Source organism: Delphinapterus leucas, chromosome 2, assembly GCF_059928025.1.
Source record: "Delphinapterus leucas isolate spDelLeu-1000000601 "Yukka" chromosome 2, BTC_Dleu_Yukka2, whole genome shotgun sequence".
NCBI lineage: Eukaryota > Metazoa > Chordata > Mammalia > Artiodactyla > Monodontidae > Delphinapterus > Delphinapterus leucas.
This window is the reverse complement of record NC_143130.1, coordinates 137,617,802-137,641,187: the sequence shown is the minus strand read 5'-3', so window position 1 is coordinate 137,641,187 and position 23,386 is coordinate 137,617,802.

The window sequence follows — 23,386 nt, the reverse complement described above, 5'->3', positions numbered from 1 at the left end:
GAAGCCCACATTCAGCCACTCCTTCCCGAAACATGTTTTTCTTGGGTCAGAGAGGGAATTAGCAAACTTTATTTTTAAAAAATTTTGAGGGGGGCCTCATCTATGAATGAACAAGATATGAATGACCGGTATGTCAACTTTTTGTGACTTTCATTAGTACTGCTCCAAAATTGAGTATAGAGAGCCTAATAATTAAAAGCTCTCCTTGCTTTTCCCTCCCTACCAGATAACCCTAACAATTTCTTAGGCACTTTACTAGCATGTCTTAACACAGATCAATTTTTTAAGCGAGAAGGGGCGAACTGTAGTACCTCAGAGAAAATGTGAATGACAAGAATTCCTTGTTTCTATTCTCTTATTTGATTAAGGTTTTTTTTTTTTTTAACTTCCAAAAATATCTGAGGTAAACATGAGAGGGGATGTAATCAGAATCTGAAAGCAATTCAGGCAGAAATGATTTCTGAACAAAAGAGTTTCAGAAAAGTTTTAAAACCTATAATTTCAGTAGTTGAACATAAGGCACCCTGGTCAGGTTTTTTTTTGTTGTTTTTTTGTTTTTTTTAGAAAGTGCTGAGGGAAAAAAAAAATAGGTCTCTTCTCAGTTGTACCTGCATTTTGTAAACCAATCACCAGAAAAGACAAAATGGGCCAATGATTATGGTGCGTCTCAGGTAAAAGCAATATTTAATTTCATTTTAAACTCCTTATGCTCTTAAGTCTGACCAAAATTAAGCGATTCTTGATTGTAACTTTTTAAATGAATGTTAGCAGTTGCAACCATTTTGTTTTCTGGCTGATTTCCCCCTCCCTGGCTGCTGCCCAGGCTGTCTTGAGCCCTACATGAGCTCTTGTCTAATAATTGTTTTTGTTTTGCTGCTAAAGGAAATGAGGAAATGGAATAGTTTACAGTCAACAACTGAGGCACAACTTGATGGCAAGATTTTCTAGTACCTACTGATAATATTCACCCTACCGTAGTTTACAACTGGAATGAGATTGGGGCTGGGGGTGGAGGGTGCAGAGAGAGAGAGAGAGAAGGAACGAACATGAATCTTTGCTTTATAGCTGTCCAGATACTGGGTCTCATGCAAGGAAAACAGATCCTCAATAATTTCTCACACGGCCTTCAGTTTTCAGGATGCCCCACAAAGGAACAGGAAAGATTACCCTCTCTGTAAAAACAATAACAACCACCACAAACAGCGGACTACTCAGCAAATCACGCGGTTAGGTTTCTCTCCCCGTACTTTAAAAAAGGAGGACGTCAGAAAAAGGCGCCGAGCCCCCTCTGAAACTAATTTTTCCATCACCTTTGCACAACTTTGTTTAACAGACCACGGAGTTAAAATCCCTTTGAATTGACGGCGAAGGAGAAATGAATTCCCCCTGACCGCAGGCAACGGAGGGAGGGCGAGGGAGGCGGGGAGCTAGCGCGGGCTCCCACGTCCAGAGAGTTCCGGTCACCGCGCCCTGCCAAGACCCGGCTTTATGAAGTTTAGTCCAATAATCATCATTACTTGGTACTGAAATGACGCCACCCTCCAAAGGCGTCGGGGAGCGATTTCAACTGCTTGCTGGCGATCAACAAAGACTTGAATGTTGACGTAACCTTCGTTTTGAGGGGTGCAGGTGAGGGTGGGGTAGTTTGCTTTACAAAGCTCTGTTGTCCCAAACCTTTGTCTTTCCCACAAAGATTCTGGGCCCTTTGTATTTCACCTCGGGAGTGTTTCGTCCCTTCACAGATAAGAAGAGAAATCCAATCAAGTCAATTAAGTTCCGGCTTTCGAAACCTCGGAGTTTGAGATCATGGTCAGTTTCCTCAACTCCTCTCCCACTCGCTTCCCTCTAATCTCACCCTTCCTGCGGCTCTCCACTCCCTCAGCCCCGGAGGCCCCGGGCGGCACTGCGAGGATGTGGCGCCCGGGAACAGCCTGTGCTCCCCGCCGAATCCACGGCGGGCTTTCAGAGCTGTGTTTTCTAAATCTCGACTGCCCGATCGGAGCTACCCGGGAACGGCACTCCCATCTCTGCCCCGGGGGGCCCGAGGCCCAAGTGGCTCTCTAGCTGGCGCCGCCTTCTGGGCTCCACTCGGCCCTGCGGGCCGGGAAGAGGCGGCCTTGAGGCGCTCGTCCGCCAGCTTCCCCTCTCTCTGGTCCGGCTCCGGCTCTGGTCAGAACCTCGGCTGAGCCGCAGCCCCCATCACGGCCCGGTCCTCAGTCTCCCTCGCGGGCTCCGGGCGCTGTGGGCCCCGGCGAGGCCCGCGCGCCGCCAGCCCAGGGAGGAGCACGGCCTCCTCGAGCCCTGAAGTCAGGCTTCGGCGTCAGCCGTGGTCCTGGGCACCCGTGGCCGGGTGACTTCACGGCCTGGCCGAGCTCGGGGGCCGGGCGGGCTCCAGGTGCGCGTGCGTGGCCCGGCCAGGAGGCGAACGCCCTGAGCTGGAGGGAAGGGAAACCGAGACCGAAGGAGAGGATGGCGACGTGGCCCTGCCGGGCCCGGGAGAGGGGGCCGGGGGAGAGATGCGGGCCCGACGGGGCCCACGGCCTCTTGCCTTCCTCTCTCGCCGGGAGGAAGCGCCGCAGACGGCTGGGTGTCCTACTGGCGGTAAAGGGCGAGGCCGCCGCCGCCGCCACAGCGGGAACTCCCACCGCGCCTTTGGCCTCCGGTGTCCGGCGAAGACGTGGCGCCGACGAGGGGGTCCAGCTGGGCCTGCCTTGGGCCCCAGGAATACTCCAGGGAAGCCTGGGGCTTCTGCTAGTGGGGCTGGGGGAGTTGTGCTCGGTGTTCTGCCCTCCCTGGGGCTCCTGGGCTCTGAGCTGAGCCTTTCGGGGGGGAGCCTGCGGGACTCTGTTACCCTTGGCTCATCCCTTTTCTCCGACGCCTCTAGATTTCGTCTTTAAACTGGATGCCCTGACTTTCCTTTTCAGAACCGGCGCAGCACTCAACCGCCCTGAAGGCCAGAGGCCAGTTCTGGAAGGGGAAAGCCGTGCCTTTGGCGTCCCGGACAGCGCCGGGCGGCCCGTTCCGGTTACCTGCAGGGCAGGGCCGGGCCGCAGTCCTGCGCCCGCCTCCACTTAACCAGAGGGCGCTCGGGCGGCGGCCAGTCCCGGCGCGCTCACCACATGTTTGAACCCGCGTCTAACACCCGCTGAAAACCTCGCTGTTGTTATCCGGACAAAGCTGTAACCCAAAACCAGGAGTGCCAGTGTGAGGTGGTGGTTTATTGATACACAGACGTGTTTTAATCATACAAAAGAGAAACACAAAGGAGTCGGGCAGGAGACAGGCGCATCCCACACAAACGGAAGCTGACGTCTTAGAAAACGACCAAAATGCGAAGATGCAGGGTCGGGTTTTGCCATGACCTCTGCCTTCTTCACGCCTTCCTTCAAAACCTTATCTCTTTCCCTTTCGTACCACAAAAGGGTTCACGCCCCATTTACGCATCTGCATGCCCAGATCTGCGACCAGTGTCTTGAACACTTCTTTTCCTCTTCTCAACGGCCAGAACCCTGTAAGCGCAGCGTGCCCTGATAAAACCTGATCCCCCTAGTCGCTCCATTTCTGCCCTTGGGTTAGCATGATACAAAAAACGGGGAGCCCCTGGCACTTTCCCCTGGGATGGAGAGAGCAAAACCCCAAACAAAACCCACCCCGATGTTTTTCCGTATTAGGCTCTGAAACTGCACAGATTATGGGATTTGTCTCGGACAGAATTAACATTACATGTGAACGGTAGTGCTTCGGTATATTGAGACACATTGTATAGGATTGCTTGGAGCATCTCTTCTAAACTGCCTGTTAATAGCAACATGAGACCTTAAAATAATAAGTGGTTTTTCGGTTTTAACCTGATTAAAACGAAATTTAGACTGTGTAAAGGGCAGTTTTTCTGGTGGAAGCAGTTCGAAGGAAAGGGAACCCATCACGGGGGCTGGAGGAAGCTTTTGTATGGAGAAATGGCTGGAGAGAAGTAAGCAGGCATGCGTTTGAAAGGCCTTCTACTATGCAGCAGTCCCCACAAGTACGGGAGGTGCCCCCAGCTCTAAAGAGAATTAGCCAGACTTCCTCTCTTGCAAGCAGTGTGTTTTATATTTAAAAACCAATCTGCTGTCGACTGTAAAAAACAATAAGCAAATTCAAATAAAGGAGCCCTACCAAGTCCAACCCATTTGGTCAAAGATAACTGCAGGTACCAGAGAGGTCAGGCTATCACTAGGGGGAGGGTCGGCTTCGAATTTTGTTTTTCTCCTAGAGGGAAAGTCGAACAGCATGAGGTCTGTGACTCACTTTTATTCCTTAATCTTCCCCATCCTTTACCTTCAATTCTCAGAGGAAGGAAACATGGTATTGGGGGGCTGCGGGGGGGGAACACAACAACAAAGGGGGAAAAAAAAAAAGAATCCCGTAGCAAATATAATGGTAAGTGGCCAAAGTTTGAATTGACTTCTGTTTCAGCACCACAGGGGGAAAAAAAAAGCTATCCAAGAATCAGATGGAATCCTGTCACCCTCTCCAGTGTCCTAGACATAGTTTGCCTACTTCCGAGTGGGAAAATGACCTTTTTGGAAGAAAGGCTTCTTAGTCTACTTGACATCACTAGAAGACATTTCCAGCAGAGGACTTTAAAAATAAGATGCCAGATTTTAGCAGCTATTCTATTGCCTTTTTCTTTTTTCCCCTTGAACTGCCCATGATGGGACCACCAAATCCCAAACGGTATATCCTGCACCCTACAGGTCTGCTCACCCTCCAACCCAGGTTCCCGCGGTAAAGGCCATAAAACGCCCGCAGAGACAGCTTTTGGGTGAAGTGAAGCCTCTCCTTAGGCCCTGCCTCCAATTGCCCAACTGGAATCTCCAGAGACCTTAGGCTACACTGAAACCTAAAAATCACTTATAGCAGCCTCCAGTTGTGTTAAAATCTGTTCCTAGAACCAACAGTCACATTTTAGGCTCCTGGGCCATTAATAAAAATCGCCTTAACATTCAAATGGCTCTAAAATGCGTTGATAGCGGATTACTGGGGCCTAATGGACGTCGTGTGTGATAACATGACCCCTAAGCAGCGACGTTCTGGAGTGGGTGTCCGACCACAGCAACCTGATTATCAGCTTACAGTCAAACCTCTTTTTAGCTGCGATGCTCTTAAGAGGCGTTCTTCCGGACAGCAGAGCGCGAGTCTTCTGTGTTCTTCATTTAACCGTATTTAACTATCGCGTACCGTTCTGGAAAGGGGAGGGGAAAACTTGCCTATAGGCGTAAGGTCACCCCCAGACGTAAGAGGGGCGGGTTGCCGGTCACTGCCCCTCCCCTCCCCTCTTTTAATGGAGCGATGCCCGAAAGGCGGTGGCTAGGGCACATCTAGGCCCCTGCCTGGGGTGTCGGTTTCCCCTAAGTCTGGGGCTTCCCCGCGGTACTCCCGAGCCTCTCGGCCTCTGGTCGCCTCGGAGCGAAGCCTGTGAAGAGGCTGCTTGGCTTGACCCGACAAGACCTGCCACGTCCGGAACACTCGTGGAGCTCTCCCGCTGCCCGCGAGGAAGCCTTCTGGACAGGGTGCGCGCAGTCGTCGACGCTAAGGACGCCCTGGCAGCGGCCGCGGCGCAAGGGAGGGAGTGGGTTCCCGGCTTTCAACGAAAAATGTGGCAAGTGCACCGTGTTCCCATTCTCCACCCCCACCTTTCACCCAGCGAACTAAGCGGAAGACTCCGAACGCTGGGCCTTCGGAGGCTGCAAAGTACACCCGGGAATCGCCCCAGGGTCCTCCCCTGCCAGCGCGGCGTCCCGGGCTAACGTCATTTGTCGAGTCCGGAGAGAGTAACAGGCGAGGCCGGGAGTTACTGGAGTGGCTGAGAGGCAGCTTACGCACCAGCTGCGTGGGACATTGAGATCACGACCCCCCCACCCCCAACCCATTCAGCGCACGGGCACCAGCCCCAGAAGTGGGCCTCGAACCCACAGCGCCCCGAGCCATGCTCCAGGCCGCACATGGCGCCGCCGGTTCCCCTGCGGAGCGGTAGACTGTGGGTCGCGCCCACCCGGCAGAGGCGAGGCTGGGTCCATAGGGCACTGTGCCTCCTCGCGGAAGCGGGGGCACCCGGGAGCCCGCGATCCGCGTGCTCTTCCTTCTCCAATCGCACCCATGGTCTTTACGAGGATCTGATGGGGGTGTGAGTGAAAGGACGCCGCGAGGCAATGATTATCCTCGGTCAAGGGCGACGTGGGCGCCCTTCTCACCGCATGCCCGGACCGCAGCCCCACGCTGGGCGGGCTCCAAAGTCCAGACTTCCTCCCTCAAGCTTCTTGTGGTGAAAGACGTGGGAAATGAAACAGGCTTGTCCTTAGAGCTTGCGACCTGGCATAACCCCTGCCTACCGCGCCAGGCCTGGGCTAAGACCCCGGAACCAAGTGTGCCGGTCCCGCGAGGAATAGCCGGCACCGTCCCAGTGTCCTTGCGGAAGTGCACCCACCCGGGCCCGAGGGCTTGGGCGGCCGGCTGGCAGCGGCTTCCGGTTCCAACTCGAGGCCTTGCCAGCTGGCGTGTGGAGCGGTGAGATTACTTCGTGCCAGGGTACGTTCTGACTACTGGCTGACGAAGTCGTCTAAACTGAATTTTGAGATAGTTTTGAACACTAAGGATGCACATGTAAAGCTTTCCCCTGAGTCCTTCTTGGCCACTAATCTAAACAAATTTGATAACTTCTGAGTTGTGTTTGGGAATTTCAGCCATTCTTTCAGTGGTAAGGATGTTGTTTTTAATGGGAGGCAGATATTTTGGACAATTATATATATTTATATGTGTAATATAGAAATTACACATATATACATGTGTACATTATATACATGTGTACATATATATTAGACATATATGTCTAAAGTGAAATTAGGTAATTTTGGAAAGAAGAATCATTAATTTTTAAATTTTAAATTGATCCAAGTCTCTAACTGAAATTTATTTTTCAGTAGCTCTTGCTGATTAAGTTGACTCTATTTTTAATTTTCGTCTGAGTTGACCACTTGAAGCTCTAGAAGGCTAACAAAACCTCAGTCTATTTGTTAATTATCTTTTACCAAAATCATAAGGGATATGTTTGGTCTTAAAATTGATCATACTCTAAGGCCCTCTAATTTTGAGGTGGAGGAGAAGTGGTACAAACATGTATTCACCATTTTCAAGGACAAATAATTGGGTTGATTAAACCAATAATATATATATTTTTAATTTTATTTATTTGTTTTGGCTGCATTGGATCCTCTTTGCTGCCCACGGGCTTTCTATAGTTGCGGGAGCAGGGGCTTCTCACTGCCGTGGCTTCTCTTGTTGTGGAGCACAGGCTTTAGGCACGCCGGCTCAGTAGTTGTGGCTCAGGGGCTTAGTTGTTCCGCGGTATGTGGGATCTTCCCGGATCAGGGCTTGAACCCTTGTCCCCTGCATTGGCAGACGGATTCTTAACCACTGCACCACCAGGGAAGCCCTAAACCAATAATCTTGATTTCTGCCCATTTTAAGAGGGCATATTGCTTTCTTTCCTTTTTCTCTTTTCTTCATATGTATTGATAAAGATGTGGAGTATGTACTCTTACTAGAAATTGCTTGAGCTGATATCTTTTTCAGGAATTCTTAACCTGTGATTCAAGTATCCTTTTGGGAATGGTTGTCCGTGGATTGATTTTAGAGGATGGGTAAATTGACTCAATTGTATGAAAATTTCTTTGGTTTGTATGTTAAGTGTATTTTTTCTGGGCAGAAGGTCCATAGCTTTCACCAGATTCACAAAAGGGTTTGTAACCACCCCAAATTATGAACCGTTGGTTTTTATAATGCATAGGTTGTGAATGAAGGGTGAACTTGGAGATGGAAACTTTTGTAATTCTTGGTAACAATTGGACAAGATGGCAGCCCTGTAAAATGTAAGTCTACCCTTAACTTTTAGCAACCTTTAATTTTCTTTAAACAAAATAATCTTAAAAGTCCCTTTTATTTCTAAATTCTACCTAGTTATTTCTAAATTCTACCTAAATTTGAATTATTGTCCATGAGTCTGTTTATATATGACACATTAAATTAATGAATGAAGTAGACAATATTTATTCTAATGGTATTTTGCATGAAATGTCAAGTAGAAAATTTAAGCAAATATTTTAATGATTCAGATCCAAAAGCCTTTTTAATCAAAACAAAACAATCGACAATAACAACAATAATAAAAAGATATTCTCCAACCCTAACCAAATATTTCAGAAAATTTAATGTGAATTGGTTCTCTGTCTCTGCACATACATAAATGTGTGTGCACATACCAACCATGCGTAGGTTCCCCAATTTTTCTGTTGAAAAGTTTTTCCTTTTAAAGCTTGATGACTGTCAAAGGTGGATGAAACAATAGATAAGGGAGGTGGGACCTTCTGACTGAGTGAGAAGGAGGGCAAGACTATGTCATCCAGGAGAGGAATTCAAGATCAGGTGGCATAATCTGTAGGGGACCCGGGATAGAATTTAAATTAAATACTTAGAGGACTTTCGTCTTGAATAGCAGATTTTGCCCACTTCCCCCACTTAGAACTCCCCAGCTTACTTCCAACCTTGTCTGAGAGGATATCTTCCATTAACGCAAGAAGAGGTGTAATCTGTGGTTTATTTAGCATTTGATCTTTGCACAGAGGCTTCCATTTAGAGTAACCATTGCAGCTAAGGTTTGGATCTGGTCCCTTGAATAGCCTGAACCAGGCGACCTCAGGCAAGTAGACACAAGATACTAGCAATTTATTTCATATCAGCTCCCAAGCCATCACCAGATGATAACAACCCTTGGACACCGTTAATCTCTGCTTGACTCAAACTGGTGACCGCAGGGTGAAAGGCAGGGCATTATCTCTGAGCAATTCGTGTGGCCTTCCACAGATTGCCAGTTGGGCCAATACAACTGAAGCCTCTTCTCCAGTGGTTACTTTAAAAAATTCATATCCAAAGTCTTTGGTCTTTGTTGGACTGGAAGGTAGGAGGGCTTTGTCAACGAAAATGCCTGAGGGCCAAGATGTAGGAGCTTAGAATCCAATAAAAATTAGAAAGGTTGAAAAGGTAACCTTGTGTGTTCCCTGCCCAATAAACTTTGAACAACATCACTGTAACTATGACTAGAAAAAGCCTCTGGAAATGAATGTTTTTGCCAAACAGTAAAGGGAAAATTCACCTTAAATAAAAGGCAAAGTCCTATTTAGAATTGGTTTTATTGTTTTGAAAATGGCTTTTATTTTGCCATCTCTAAGGTCAGTACAGATCACCATATACTCATTTGGTGTAAAGTTCAGGGCTAGAAGGGATGGCAGAAGTGGTGGGCAGTGGAGAATAAAGGAAAGGGGTGTACTGAAAAACAAAGCTGTCCTATGTGTCGGTGCCCAGAGACGGGTGGCCAAGTGACCTGCAGGGAAACTACTACTATTCACATTTTCAAATATGTAGAGAGAAGAGTTTTAGTTTCATGTCCCAGCCTACTCAGTTCTAGCCTGAAGTCATAGAAACATGCCATTACTACTCAGTGGATTTATTCTGCCCCTGCTACTCCAATATACTAGTTGTAATGATTCAATTTGATTTTGCTAGATGGCTCTAGAGAGAATCGACAGATTTTTTAAAAATGGAGAGGTTTTAAAAATACTGCAGCTATTTTAATATATTTTTTAACGTCCATGTGTTGGAAGTGGATCACTGATGGTAAAAACAAATTGTTTTAGGTATTTTTAGCAAAAAGTTCCTTTGGACAGGATCAAAAATCAGCTTCACTTACACAGAACTTCAGTTGTCAGCAGTGTCACAGAACCGTGTCACTATGTTTCTCCATAACTTCATTCCTAGTCTATTTGTTTGCTGCCCTAGCTTTTTAATTAACTGGTATTTACAAACCCTGTTCCATCGTTTAGTATCTTCTCCCCAAAATTATACACTAAATAAACGTAAGCTATAATTACTAATCATAGGATGGGTGCATTGTATACATTGGTAAAGGAACACCCCTTATGACAAAAAGTCACTGATGGGTAAAGTGGTGCATTTTGTAACATTGGGCAGTTGCCTAAGTGACTGTGGGGAAGTAAGACATGGGGTAAACAATGAAGGCATTTTACCGCTTAAGACTGGGCTTGGCTCTAGTGTTTTGATGATATAATGTTCAGAAAGCATAAAGAGAGTCACAGCATTTTCCCAGTCATCCAAGAGGCAAACACAGATGTTTAGAGTATTTGTAAGGGCTTACAATTTCAGGACTATCTTTCTTTAGTATCTCTCTGCTTCATGAGAGGGTCTGGATAGAGTCCAGAACCTTAAAGGGGAAGAGTCTAGGCTTTTGTTTCCTTGGTTAGAGCTGCCACTTCTTCAAGATGATGATGGTGAAGATGGGATCAGTCCCTCATATTGAAATGATTTGCATATGTCTTAAATCAAACAGAGCATTGGACTAGGTGATTTACTCAGCCTTTCAAAGATCTATCCAAGCTGGCAAATTTACTACTTTCCAGAGGTCAGTTTTTATTGTAGGTCTTGAACTTTTACATTTGTGTCCTTCATTGATAACTTGAGTGGATTTGGTGTCAAGGGACATCAGTAGCTTCCCTTGTGCACGTGCAGCTTCTGCTCATCCTGCTTATCTTTGCTGAATATTTTGAACTTTTCCTGAGCTTTGGTTAATTTTACCCCAACTTCATATACAAACTGTGTTGTTTTTTTTTTTTTTTTTTTTTTGCGGTACGCGGGCCTCTCACTGTTGTGGCCTCTCCCGTTGCGGAGCACAGGCTCCGGATGCGCAGGCTCAGCGGCCATGGCTCACGGGCCCAGCCGCTCCGCGGCATGTGGGATCTTCCCGGACCGGGGCACGAACCCGTGTCCCCTGCATCGGCAGGCAGACTCTCAACCACTGCGCCACCAGGGAAGCCCTGTGTTGTGGTTTTTTGTCTATATTTCTAGCTCTCCTGACATTGTAGAAACCCTCACACAACATTAGTTAATAAGGAGATGTAACTTCCAGGTGCCTTAGAAAATGTCAGTCAGTATATGTTTTTTATTATTTGAGAAATTAGCCCCAGTTTCACTAGGGGTGTAGTTAAGGATAGTAGTGAAGCATTCAGGCTTTAGAGTTGGATTGTTTGGGTTTGAATCCAAGCTCCTCTATAATAATATTTGTAGATATTTGTCCTTATGAAGATTATTTAACCCGTCTGTGCCTTAGTGTCCTCATCTGTAAAACAGGAAAAATAATAGTTTCTATTCCCCCAATTGTTGTGGGTATTAAAGCACTTGGCTTAATAAATGCTCAGTCCATGTTCTCTGTTATTATTATCACCATTATTGTCATCATCATTGTAGTCAACCACTGGCCAGCAAAACTGAGTCAGAGTCAGAAGCCATGATGAACTAATGTTGACTGTGCTCATTCTACCAAAAGGACAGGAACACAGATGTAATAGGAGGAATGCAAGAAGAGTGATTATATAATATTGTATAATATATATCAAACTATGTGTGTTACATAACTGCATGGTTAGATTTATTTTGTATTGTGTTTGTCTTTGTCATGAAGTGTCTGTATTTTTTTTGTTCAACATTGGTAGAAACCATATGGATTTTGAAATCTGCAAATATATTTGGAAAGAAGGAAGTAAGAGCAAAGACAGATTTTATAAGGGGGTTAGGGTGTAACAAGACAAACCGCTCTATTTATTTATTTATTTGGCTGAGCAGTATGTGGGATCTTAGTTCCCCTACCAGGGATCGAACCCATGCCCCCTGCAGTGGAAGCACAGAGTCCTAACCACTGGGATGCCGGGGAGTTTCCCAGCCCTACTATCTTTATTTTTTTTTAATTTTTTTTTCCTACTACCTTTAAATCATACCTCTAGCCCTCTCCATGTTAAGAGTTAAAATATTTATCCATCACTGCAAGTAGTTTTTTCCCAGCTCCAAGCACTCTGAACACCAACCTGCTCTCACTTTAGTTAAGAATGATACTGGCATCTTTATTCCCACATAATGTGGGTTAGTTCATTCTGTGGACAATGTTTATTGCCCCCACCCCATCTCTAAAAACACTGTCAAAACATGGTTTTAATTTCCTTTTAAATGTGGCTCAAACAGGGCTGCCATTGCATTTCACATTTTCTCCCTTATACACTGGCATTTAACAAGAAGAGTGAGGTAAAGTAATCTAGTAATAAAGTAATAAAGACCTTGTAAATGGGCTCTTGGTTTAAAAAAAGAAGTAAGAGAATAATTGGGAATAAAAAAGGCTTTATGCAAATCAACTAGTATGGATGATGGCAGAAGGAGAAGAGAACAGGGTAATGAATTTGTTCAAATGAATTTACTGAAGATGGCAATTCAGCTCTCTAAGGAATTACAGGGAAAACAAATAAGTGGCTAGAGGGACTGATGTCTCAAGAAAGCCTGAATAGGCAAAATGGACTATGTTTGCAAAGAGTGAAGTTTTAGTCATCAGCTTCCACAGTGCTTCAGCACACACTGTGCAAGCAATTTGTTTAAGGTTGCAAAATCAAAACATGTCTCTGAGCGCATGGACAAGGAGGCAACACCTTTGCGACGTCTGCAGTGGAGCCAGGACCTGACAACCACCTGCCAGTGCCTGAAAAGGCATCACCCATCAGGCAGGCAGAAGAATTGTCCAAGACTAATTTGGAGTAAACTGATGGAAACAAGAAATATGTCAGTGATGACCTCTCACTAGCTATGAAAAGTTCTTCCAGGGAAGTGGCACAATCTCCAGTTCGGAACATTTAAAGCTAGAGAAGGAAGAACTCTTGGACTTAAGTCTCAGGAACTGTCCAGCATTAGTGGAGGGCTGGAATTGCTGCTAAATGACCTGTTAGGTGTGAGTTTCCATCTACGATGTATCTAACTGTCTGCTTATTGAATACCAAATGTAATTTTCAGTTCTTTTTTTTTTTGGCCACACCATGTAGTATGTGGGATCTTAGTTCCCTGACAAGGGGTCGAACCCTTGCCCCCTGCAGTGGATGCACAGAATCTTAACCACCGAACTGCCAGGAAAGTCCCTTTTTTTTTTTTTTCAGTTCTTTTGACAGTTCTGACACTAATATTGTTACTGCCAAAGATATTTCTGTAGGTTAATATAGACTTGCATTTGTTTCACAAGGAAATGTAATTATTTAATGAGTCAGTATTTGCCTTGAAGGCACTTCAGCTATGACCTCCTCAGGAATTTCAAAGAATAACCAAGCTCATTGCAGCTTCTCATGCCTGCTGTAAATTGCTCCAAACAGCAGACACTAACCGCATTACTAACGAATTACATGAATAATAAAATCATAATGTTTTTCTGGTTTTAGAGAGATTAAAATGGATGTTAGAATGGCTATAGGAAAGGATTCTCAAGTGTCAAACTTTTGTAAAATTAAGTTTCCACTTAAACTTTCATTAGGATTTAGGAAAACTAGGACCATTATAAAGATGTATCTGTTCATTCAGTGAATATTTGAGGGTTTTCTCTGTACCAGGCATTCTCCTGGGTTTGGGACACACAAGGTTTCACCTCCTGTGGAGCTCACATTCGTTTTTATGGAAGAACACACTAATGGGTGGTCATTACAGGAGACAGAAACTTTGGAGTCAAAAGGGAAACACCGCTGGGTTTAAATATGTGTGGAAATGTAATTGGCATTAGAAGCTTAATGTTTGTCAGCACTTTCATGAATGAAAACAATGAACGGAAGTACAGTGTGTGATGCTCCATTCTCAAGTCCCTCTGGGTGATCTGGGCATGTGGAGGGCAGTTGGAGCACTTCAGCTGCTTCTCAGAACATACATGGGTCCCAGGGTCCATAGCTGCTGAAGCTCCATGTGGTATCCTGTGTCCTGGCCTTGTTGTGTGACAGTTGCTGCTAACAAGCTTGGCTTTGGCTTGACCATCTTTGAAACTACCCCCTCCCTCACCCCTTCCAATTGCCTCAATCAAACCAACTCCTTAGAAAAACAGTGCTGTTAAAGAAATGGCCACAGTGTCACCAGAATAGGCAAAGGGAATTACTTAGTGTTTTCTATAGACATACTGATTGTAAATTTTAAAAAGGCCTTTTTGGAAAAGACAGTCCATTAAGAGACCACTTAATGTTTAATTACATGCGGTTGGAAACTCCACAGAATAGCAGCCAGCCAAACAGGGCATCAAAATCTAAGACATGGTGGCTGGTGCAGAGTTTCCTTTTGAGTTCCAGGTACAAAAATTCAAATCCAGAGTGGTGTATTCTCACACTCTGGCGCTACCATAATACTTAATTATTACTGTCCCTGTGGTGCAATATGATCTTGGAAAATGTCACACAAGAATTCCACCAAATTGTTTGTTTTATTACTTTTCCTCCCCCTCCCTGGTTTCCGTTTCTTGGCTCTGTTCTTTTCTGTAGTTGCCTTTATCTCTCTCTCTCCTCCTTCCAAATGGCATTGTGAGGTTGAGTTCACCAGGTGTGCAAACTTCCTCCCGCATCTGACACTTCTTTGGCAGAAAGCGCAGGTAGCACAGCAGGTATTGTCAGGGTCAAGTTAAAAAATAACAAAACCTGCCAATGCAGATTTCCTTCTCATGGTGCCTGGCATCAGTGGGCTCTCAAAAAGACTGCTGTGGCTTTAATATTTACCTTTTACAACTGGCATGAACTTGGCAGTCCATCCACAGCTCACCTCCTTTCTCCTCTTCTGTCTTTGTCAGGACCAGAGGATAGCTGGTGTTTCCCCTGGTCTCAAGGCAGGGAGGGTAGGGACAGGAGCAGAACGGTGAACAGCATTATTCTATTTAGAAAAAGTTAATTGGGGCTTCCTTGGTGGCGCAGTGGTTGAGAATCTGCCTGCCAATGCAGGAACATGGGTTCGGACCCTGGTCTGGGAAGATCCCAGATGCCGCGGAGCAACTAAGTCTGTGCGCCACAACTACTGAGCCTGCGCGTCTGGAGCTTGTGCTCCGCAACAAGAGGGGCCGCGACAGTGAGAGGCCCGCACACCGCGATGAAGAGTGGCCGCCGCTCGCCGCAACTAGAGGAAGCCCTCGCACAGCAACGAAGACCCAACACAGCCAAAAATAAAATATATATTAAAAAAAAAAAGTTAAAAAAAAAAAAAGTTAATTGGAGCAAGTACTATTGTTAGATCTCAGTTTAAACTTTAGTGGTCACTGTTAGGTCCTTGATTTATCAGAAGTGAACTGACTTGGTAAAATATTGGAGATGTTTGATCTCTGTGGTGATCTTTTAAAATTTAAACTTCTTTAAAAAATATTTATTTATTTGGCTGTGCTGGGTCTTAGTTGTGTCATGCAAGCTCTTAGTTGCAGCATATGGGATCTAGTTCCCTGACCAGGGATCAAACCCGGGCCCCCTGCATTGGGAGTGCACAGTCTTAGCCACTGGACCAGCAGGGAAGTCCCCTTTTAAAATTTAAAACCAGAAGGAAATGTGGTACTGTAAGTAGTGAGTTATGTGCCAGGTAAATGCCAAAGTCTTACCTGCTAACTAAACTAGAAACTAGTTGATTGTGAGAGAAATAGTACCAGGGTTTTTGTTTGTTTGTTTTATTTTTCATTGTGTAGTATTAATCCTAGTAAGGAAAAATAAAGTCTTAAATAAATACATGTCTTAAAAACCAGACATGCTGCTGGCATTAGAAAGCTTTGTCTCCAGTACATCTAGCTTCCATGGCCCTTGCTGAGAGGGAGTGCCCAGACTGTTCCCAGATTTTTCTCAGAATTATGGGATCTGCAGTGACGTTCCTGAACTTCATCAACAGCCGGTGCTCCCAACACGCTCCTTAACACGCTCTTTAACAACAAAGTGGGTTTATATATTTGTTGCTTTCCTTAATTTAATGAGCAAGTGTTTATTTCTTCTGTGTTCACTATGGGGCCAGCCTCTTTCACAGTTGACTCCAGTGAAGAAATTCCTGAAGAAAGGAGATGTGTGTGTGTGTGTGTGTGTGTTTGTGTGTGTATGTGTGTGAGTGGTGGTGACGGTATCTTTAGAAATCGTTAAGTTTGTAGCTAAGCTCTAATTCCCCCTATTTTCTGCTTTTCCTGGGTCAGGTAGGAAGAGTGAGTAACGTTTCCATGGGTTGGACTGCTGTGGGGCTCCTTCTAATATTTTCCTGCTGTAAAACAGGTGGAATTGTAGCTACTCCAAAGACAGCATTCTGTTGCATACATTGACAGTAAAGAACCATGGGTGTACATTAGGATGCAATATTGATCAAGATGGGGGGTTTCCTTGCAGATAGTACTCTTTCATTTTATAAGAACAGATATGCATTCTACTAAGAAATAAAATAGTTAATATATCTGGAATAGTCACTAATACTTGTTAGTATTAAATGCTATTAATTCATTAGACCATTAAAATTTATATCAAACATCTAACGAACTAATTGTAATATTTTAAAAAATTATTTATTTTGGTTGTGTCGGGTCTTAGTTGTGGTGTGCACACAGGATCTAGTTCACTGACCAGGGATTGAACCCAGGCCCCCTGCACTGGGAGCGCAGAGTCTTACCCACTGGACCACATGGGAAGTCCCAAACTAATTGTAATATTAATGGAGAGAGAAAAAAGTGTATTGCAGAACCTTGTATTATTTCCTCTTTTTACAAAAATAGCTCTTCTATGTAGAAAATATTGGGTTGGCCAAAATGTTCGAGTTTTTTCCATAACATCTTATGTGTTTAAACATTCTGGGCACGGGGCAAGTGATTGCAGGATCAGGGAAAAACTGCCTCTCCTCAAGTTAATGACTGATATGATGATGCTCTTAGCCCCCATTAACTATCCACTCCTGTCTCTTTAGATTAGTCGAACACAGCCATGAAACTAGGATTAGTTGCTGCTAGTTTCACCTGGAGAAGATGACCTGTAATCATTTTATCTTAGAGTACAGTGGAAATCAGGGAGAGGTGGCAATTAACCTCCACCAGCATCACATTCATATATATGTCTGTGTATATATATGTGTAACACACACAACCTTTTTGTTTTTGTCAATTTTTCATGTATCTCTGTCATCTCACTAGGTAGGATAAAAATTTCAGGGGATTTCACTTTAAACTTATTTTTATCCCCTCAGTACATAGCCCAGGACTTGGAATATGGCAGGTGCTTAATACAAAGAAGTTGTTGTTAGGAAATGATGACTCAGGCAACTGAAGACAAGACCAGAGGGCATTTGTCTGTGTGATTTGTGCCCTCTCTGCCTTGACAGAGCCCTTACTTTGGTCTCTTATCTAGTCCTGCTCCCCACCTTCCAGCCTGTTTGTTCATGTTGCTATTAGACTTGCTTTCTAGAAACCAGATCTGTAACACATACGCGCCATGGGATAAAAGCTTAACATCTAAGCTTGGCATTTAAGATTCTGCAACGTGGACTTCCCTGGTGGCGCAGTGGTTAAGAATCTGCCTGCCAATGCAGGGGACGCTGGTTTGATCCCTGGTCAGGGAAGATCCCACATGCCATGGAGCAACTAAGCCCATGCTCCACAACTACTGAGCCTGCGCTCTACAGCCCGTGCTCCGCAATGAGAGAGGCCACCACAATGAGAAGCCCGTGCACAGCAATGAAGACCCACCCAACACAGCTGAAAATAAATTTATTAAAAAAAAAAGATTCTACAACAGTGCTTTTCAAATTTTAATGTCCATACAAATCACCTGGGGATTTCCTTAATGCAGATTCTGATCTGGTAGGTTTGGGGGTGAGGCCCAAGAATGTGTATTTTGAATGATCTCCCAGGTGATACAGCTGCTGCTGATCCTGGGACCGTATTTTGAGTAGCAGGTTTCTACAACACTTGGCTTAGCCCAGGTGTTAGATACTGTTTTAGCTCATCTTAATTCATTCCCCACACCACACTCTACATTCTAGCAAAACTGTTGTTCTTGGCATTCTCTGGCAATTCTCCGACTTGTGCTTTGATTCGTGTCATACCCTTTCTGCCTGCTAAGCCATTACTCATCCTTCCACAGAGCTCAAATATCACCATCCCTGTGAAGGCTTCCAGCTCAGTTGCCCCCTCCTTGGCCAGCTAATTCTACTGTCTACCAAGTTCTCACAGCGCTTTGCTAGTGCTGATGTTAGGCACTGATTACAAGTTGTCATAATTGTTTGTTTACATGATTGTCTTTCCAGCTAGACCATGAGCTACAGGGCAGGGGGCCAGGCCTTAACTATCTTACAATCTCAGCACCCAGTATACAGTACAGCACACACAATAGTTCCCTAATAAATATTGGTTGAATTAAATTAACTGCATTTCTTACTATCACTCTTTTTCAGAAGACTTTTAGTGATGAATATTTTGAGACGAAAACATATCTTGACAGAATTGATGGGAAGTCATGAAGGATCATAGCTGCAATAATAATAATAATATTGTTAATGATAGGTATTATTATTATTTTTTTAACATCTTTATTGGACTATAATTGCTTTATAATGGTGTGTTAGTTTCTGCTGTATAACAAAGTGAATCAGCGATACATATACATATATCCCCATATCTCTTCCCTCTTGCATCTCCCTCCCTCCCACCCTCCCTATCCCACCCCTCTAGGTGGTCACAAAGCACCGAGCTGATCTACCTGTGCTATGCAGCTGCTTCCCACTAGCTATCTATTTTACGTTTGGTAGTGTGTATATGTCCATGCCACTCTCTCACTTTGTCCCAGCTTACCCTTCCCCCTCCCCGTATCCTCAAGTCCATTCTCTGGTAGGCCTGCGTCTTTATTCCCGTCTTGCCCCTAGGTTCTTCATGACCTTTTTTTTTTTTTTTTTTAGATTCCATATATATGTGTTAGCATACGGTATTTGTTTTTCTCTTTCTGACTTAACTTCACTCTGTATGACAGACTCTAGGTCCATCCACATCACTACAAATAACTCAATTTCGTTTCTTTTTATGACTAATATTCCATTGTATATATGTGCCACATCTTCTTTATCCATTCATCTGTTGATGGACACTTAGGTTGCATCCATGTCCTGGCTATTGTAAATAGAGCTACAATGAATATTGTGGTACATGACTCTTTTTGAATTATGGCTTTCTCAGGGTATATGACCAGTAGTGGGATTGCTGGGTCGTATGGTAGTTCTATTTTTAGTTTTTTAAGGAACCTCCATACTGTTCTCCACAGTGGCTGTATCAATTTACATTCCCACCAACAGTGCAAGAGGGTTCCCTTTTCTCCACAACCTCTCCAGCATTTATTGTTTGTAGATTTTTTGATGATGGCCATTCTGACCGGTGTGAGATGATATCTCAGTGTAGTTTTGATTTGCATTTCTCTAATGATTAATGATGTTGAGCATTCTTTCGTGTGTTTGTTGGCAATCTGTATGTCTTCTTTGGAGAAATGTCTATTTAGGTCTACTGCCCATTTTTGGATTGGGTTGTTTGTTTTTTTGATATTGAGCTGCATGAGCTGCTTGTATATTTTGGAGATTAATCCTTTGTCAGTTGCTTCATTTGCGAATATTTTCTCCCATTCTGAGGGTTGTCTTTTCATCTTGTTTATGGTTTCCTTTGCTGTGCAAAAGCTTTTAAGTTTCATTAGGTCCCATTTGTTTGTTTTTATTTCCATTTCACTAGGAGGTGGGTCGAAAAGGATCTTGCTGTGATTTATGTCATAGAGTGTTCTGCCTATGTTTTCCTCTAAGAGTTTGATAGTGTCTGGCCTTACATTTAGGTCTTTAATCCATTTTGAGCTTATTGTTGTGTATGGTGTTAGGGAGTGTTCTAATTTCATTCTTTTACATGTAGCTGTCCAGTTTTCCCTGCACCACTTATTGAAGAGGCTGTCTTTTCTTCACTGTATATTCTTGCCTCCTTTATCAAACATAAGGTGACCAGGGCTTCTCTGGTGGTGCAGTGGTCGAGAATCCGGCTGCCAATGCAGGGGACATGGGTTCGAGCCCTAGTCCGGGAAGATCCCACATGCCGCAGAGCAACTAAGCCCGTGCGTCACAACTACTGAGCCTGCGCTCTGGAGCCTGCGTGCCACAACTACTGAAGCCTGTGCACCTAGAGCCCGTGCTCCACAATGAGAAGCCACCATAATGAGAAGCCCGCACACCACAATGAAGAGTAGCCCCGGCTCACCACAACTAGAGAAAGCCTGTGTGCAGCAATGAAGACCCAACACAGCCATAAATAAAATAAATAAATTTAAAAAATAAATTAAAAAGATAAGGTGACCATATGTGCATGGGTTTTCTATCCTGTTCCATTGATCTATACTTCTGTTTTTGTGCCAGTACCATACTGTCTTGATTACTGTGGCTTTGTAGTATAGTCTGAAGTCAGGGAGCCTGATTCCTCCAGCTCCATTTTTCGTTCTCAAGATTGCTTTGGCTATTCGGGGTCTTTTGTGTTTCCATACAAATTGTGAAATTTTTTGTTCTAGTTCTGTGAAAAATGCCAGTGGTAGTTTGATAGGGATTGCATTGAACCTGTAGATTGCTTTGGGTAGTAGAGTCATTTTCACAATGTTGATTCTTCCAATCCAAGAACATGGTATATCTCTCCATCTATTTGTATCATCTTTAATTTCTTTCATCAGTGTCTTATAATTTTCTGCATACAGGTCTTTTGTCTCCTTAGGTAGGTTTATTCCTAGATATTTTATTCTTTTTGCTGCATTGGTAAATGGGAGTGTTTTCTTAATTTCACTTTCAGATTTTTCATCATTAGTGATAGGTATTATTTATTTATTAAATTCTTACTATGTACGAGGCATTGTGCTAATCACTTACATATAAAATTTCATTTAAATTTCACAACTTATATTTTAGATAAGGGCATACCCACATAGTTTAAAGGCTGCAGCCCCAGGGAATGATAGAGTTTGGATTTGAAACCTGACTCTCAGATCCAGCCCATGCTCTTAGCCATTTTTCTGATGCTGGAAGAACAGTCTTGCTCTAGGGCTCTGCTAAGTGTGTCTTCCTGCCTAGGATATTCACCAATTATGTGTACTCTAAATGCAGCAGGGTCTCCCTCCAGGGGAGGGACCCTAATCTCTTTCTGTGCTTTAGACTCCTTTAGCAGTCTCATGATGCTTATAGACTCTTCTGAATAATATTTTTGAATGCATTAAAAAACAAAATTACAAAGGAAACCAATTTTATTGAAATACAGCTATCAAAATAAGAAAAAAACCCAAAGCTATGACATAGTAATATGTGCCTTTCTTTATTAATGCCTTAAATAATAAGATCTAGCAGTGAGTCTAATAATGACTTTTTTTTTTGGCCATGCCACACGGCTTGCAGGTTCTTAGTTCCCTGACCAGGGATTGAACCTGGGCCCATGGCAGGGAAAGCACCGAGTCCTAACCATTGGACTGCCAGAGAATTCCCAGTCTAATAATGACTTTAATTTTGAATTATCTATGGGGCTAAACAATATTTTGAGATATCTGCAACTGAAATATGATGAAAATATCCTTGATTTCTCACTATTCAAGACAAAATCACAGGTGTTGTTTCAGATAATGTAGTTTGTTGCCTATATTTACAGTAGAAGAAAATTCTAACTTTTAAAAAATATTTATTTGTTTTATTGAAGTGTAGTTGATTTACAATGTTGTGTTAATTTCTGCTGTACAGCAAAGTGATTCATTTATACATACATATATATTCTTTTTCATATTCTTTTCCATTATGGTTTATCACAGCATATTGAATATAGTTTCCTGTGCTATACAGTAGGACCTTGTTGTTTACCCACTCTATATATAATAGTTTGCATCAACTAATCCCAAACTCCCAATCCATCCCTCCTCTTGACAACCACAAGTCTGTTTTCTATGTCTGTGAGTCTTTCTGTTTTGTAAATAAGTTCATTTGTGTCATAAGAAAATGCTAACTTTCAATAAGAGGTTAGTGCAATTAAAGATGTGTTTTTTTTCTTTCCCAATCATGGACCCCCAGAATTCTATGCACAGACACCTTGGATATGTATGTGTGGGTCCAGGTTAAGAACCCATGTTCTAGGGAAAAGGGATGCTCTACCTTTTTGAAGAGGTTGAGGTGCTCATACGTAGAAGTTATTCAGGTGTAAAAAAGTATCATGTACATAGAAATGCCATAAAGTCAGTGCCAAGAGGTATGTAGTCATGTAATAGACGGGAGGAGAAGGAAGAAGAACCTGGCAGAGTTAGAGCCCTGCAACAGGTAAGAAGCTCTGCCTTTGGGGGTGAACCCAGAGATTTTCAGAAGAGGATGCAGAAAGCATACTTGGAGGAAAGTTAAAGTGTACATAAAAGTCTTAGGAATTGGGAGAAATTCTGTAATTTCTCTTTCCCCAGGAGAGACATATTATGATAATTCTGTACTGAGGCACACAAAGGGACCTGTGCCTGGAGTCATCATGTGATGGCAAAGTGGGCACTGTCCCCATCTTCCTGTATTATATATACACTGATGTATGGCAAGGGTCATCAAGTCCACTAACCTCTACCTACTTTGACTGAGTCAAATGACAGTGTAAACCCAAACCTAGTGTATATCTTTATTGACTTTGAAGAGATAGGCAATTCAAAGTTTGGAGGCACAGATGGTGTTTTGATCACCCATAGTTGAAAATTTGTCATTCTAATGGCATCAAATGCCTCCATTTGTCATTCAAGTACACTAAGATAGGATCCCTTTTTTCTTTTAGGACCTTAGCTCCCTTTTCTCATGCACTTTATGTTCTTGGCAATTGAACCTATTAAAATTCTTTGCCCACTCTCACTTTATTCTCCTTTGTAAATCCCAACACCAGTAATACCCTTTCTTCTTATCCCAGTCTTCTAGCCTATCCATCCTTTAAGCTTCAACTCAAATTCTTCCTCTTCCATGAAGATTTTCCCAGAACTACCTCTGTCTGTCACAGCCTCCACGCTGGAAACAATCTTTTCCTCTCTGGAACTCCCATAGCACTTTATATTTCTTTTATGATATATAACTTCAGCGTTACTGTCAACAACAACAGTTGTGGCCTTTGAAGAAAACTCAGACTAGAAAAAGTGCCCAATTATGGGAGGAAAAGCAGAGAAGAGAGTAAAAAACAATATTTATGGCCCTCAATAGTTCTATGTCAATATACAGAATATGAGTAATAACGTGAACTTGGAGTATTAACCAAGGTTGTAAATGTAATTGTACAAGTATCACACAAATGGTATAATAGGATTATGAATAGAATAAGGCAAGTAAAAATATATATTTTTGATTAAGAAATTTAAAATTTTCCATTAGAGGTGGAGGGGAAGTTTAAGAAGATACACAGTATATACCAGCTTGGAATGACATGATCAGAGCCCTCCTTATGAAGATTACTGTGATGACAGCT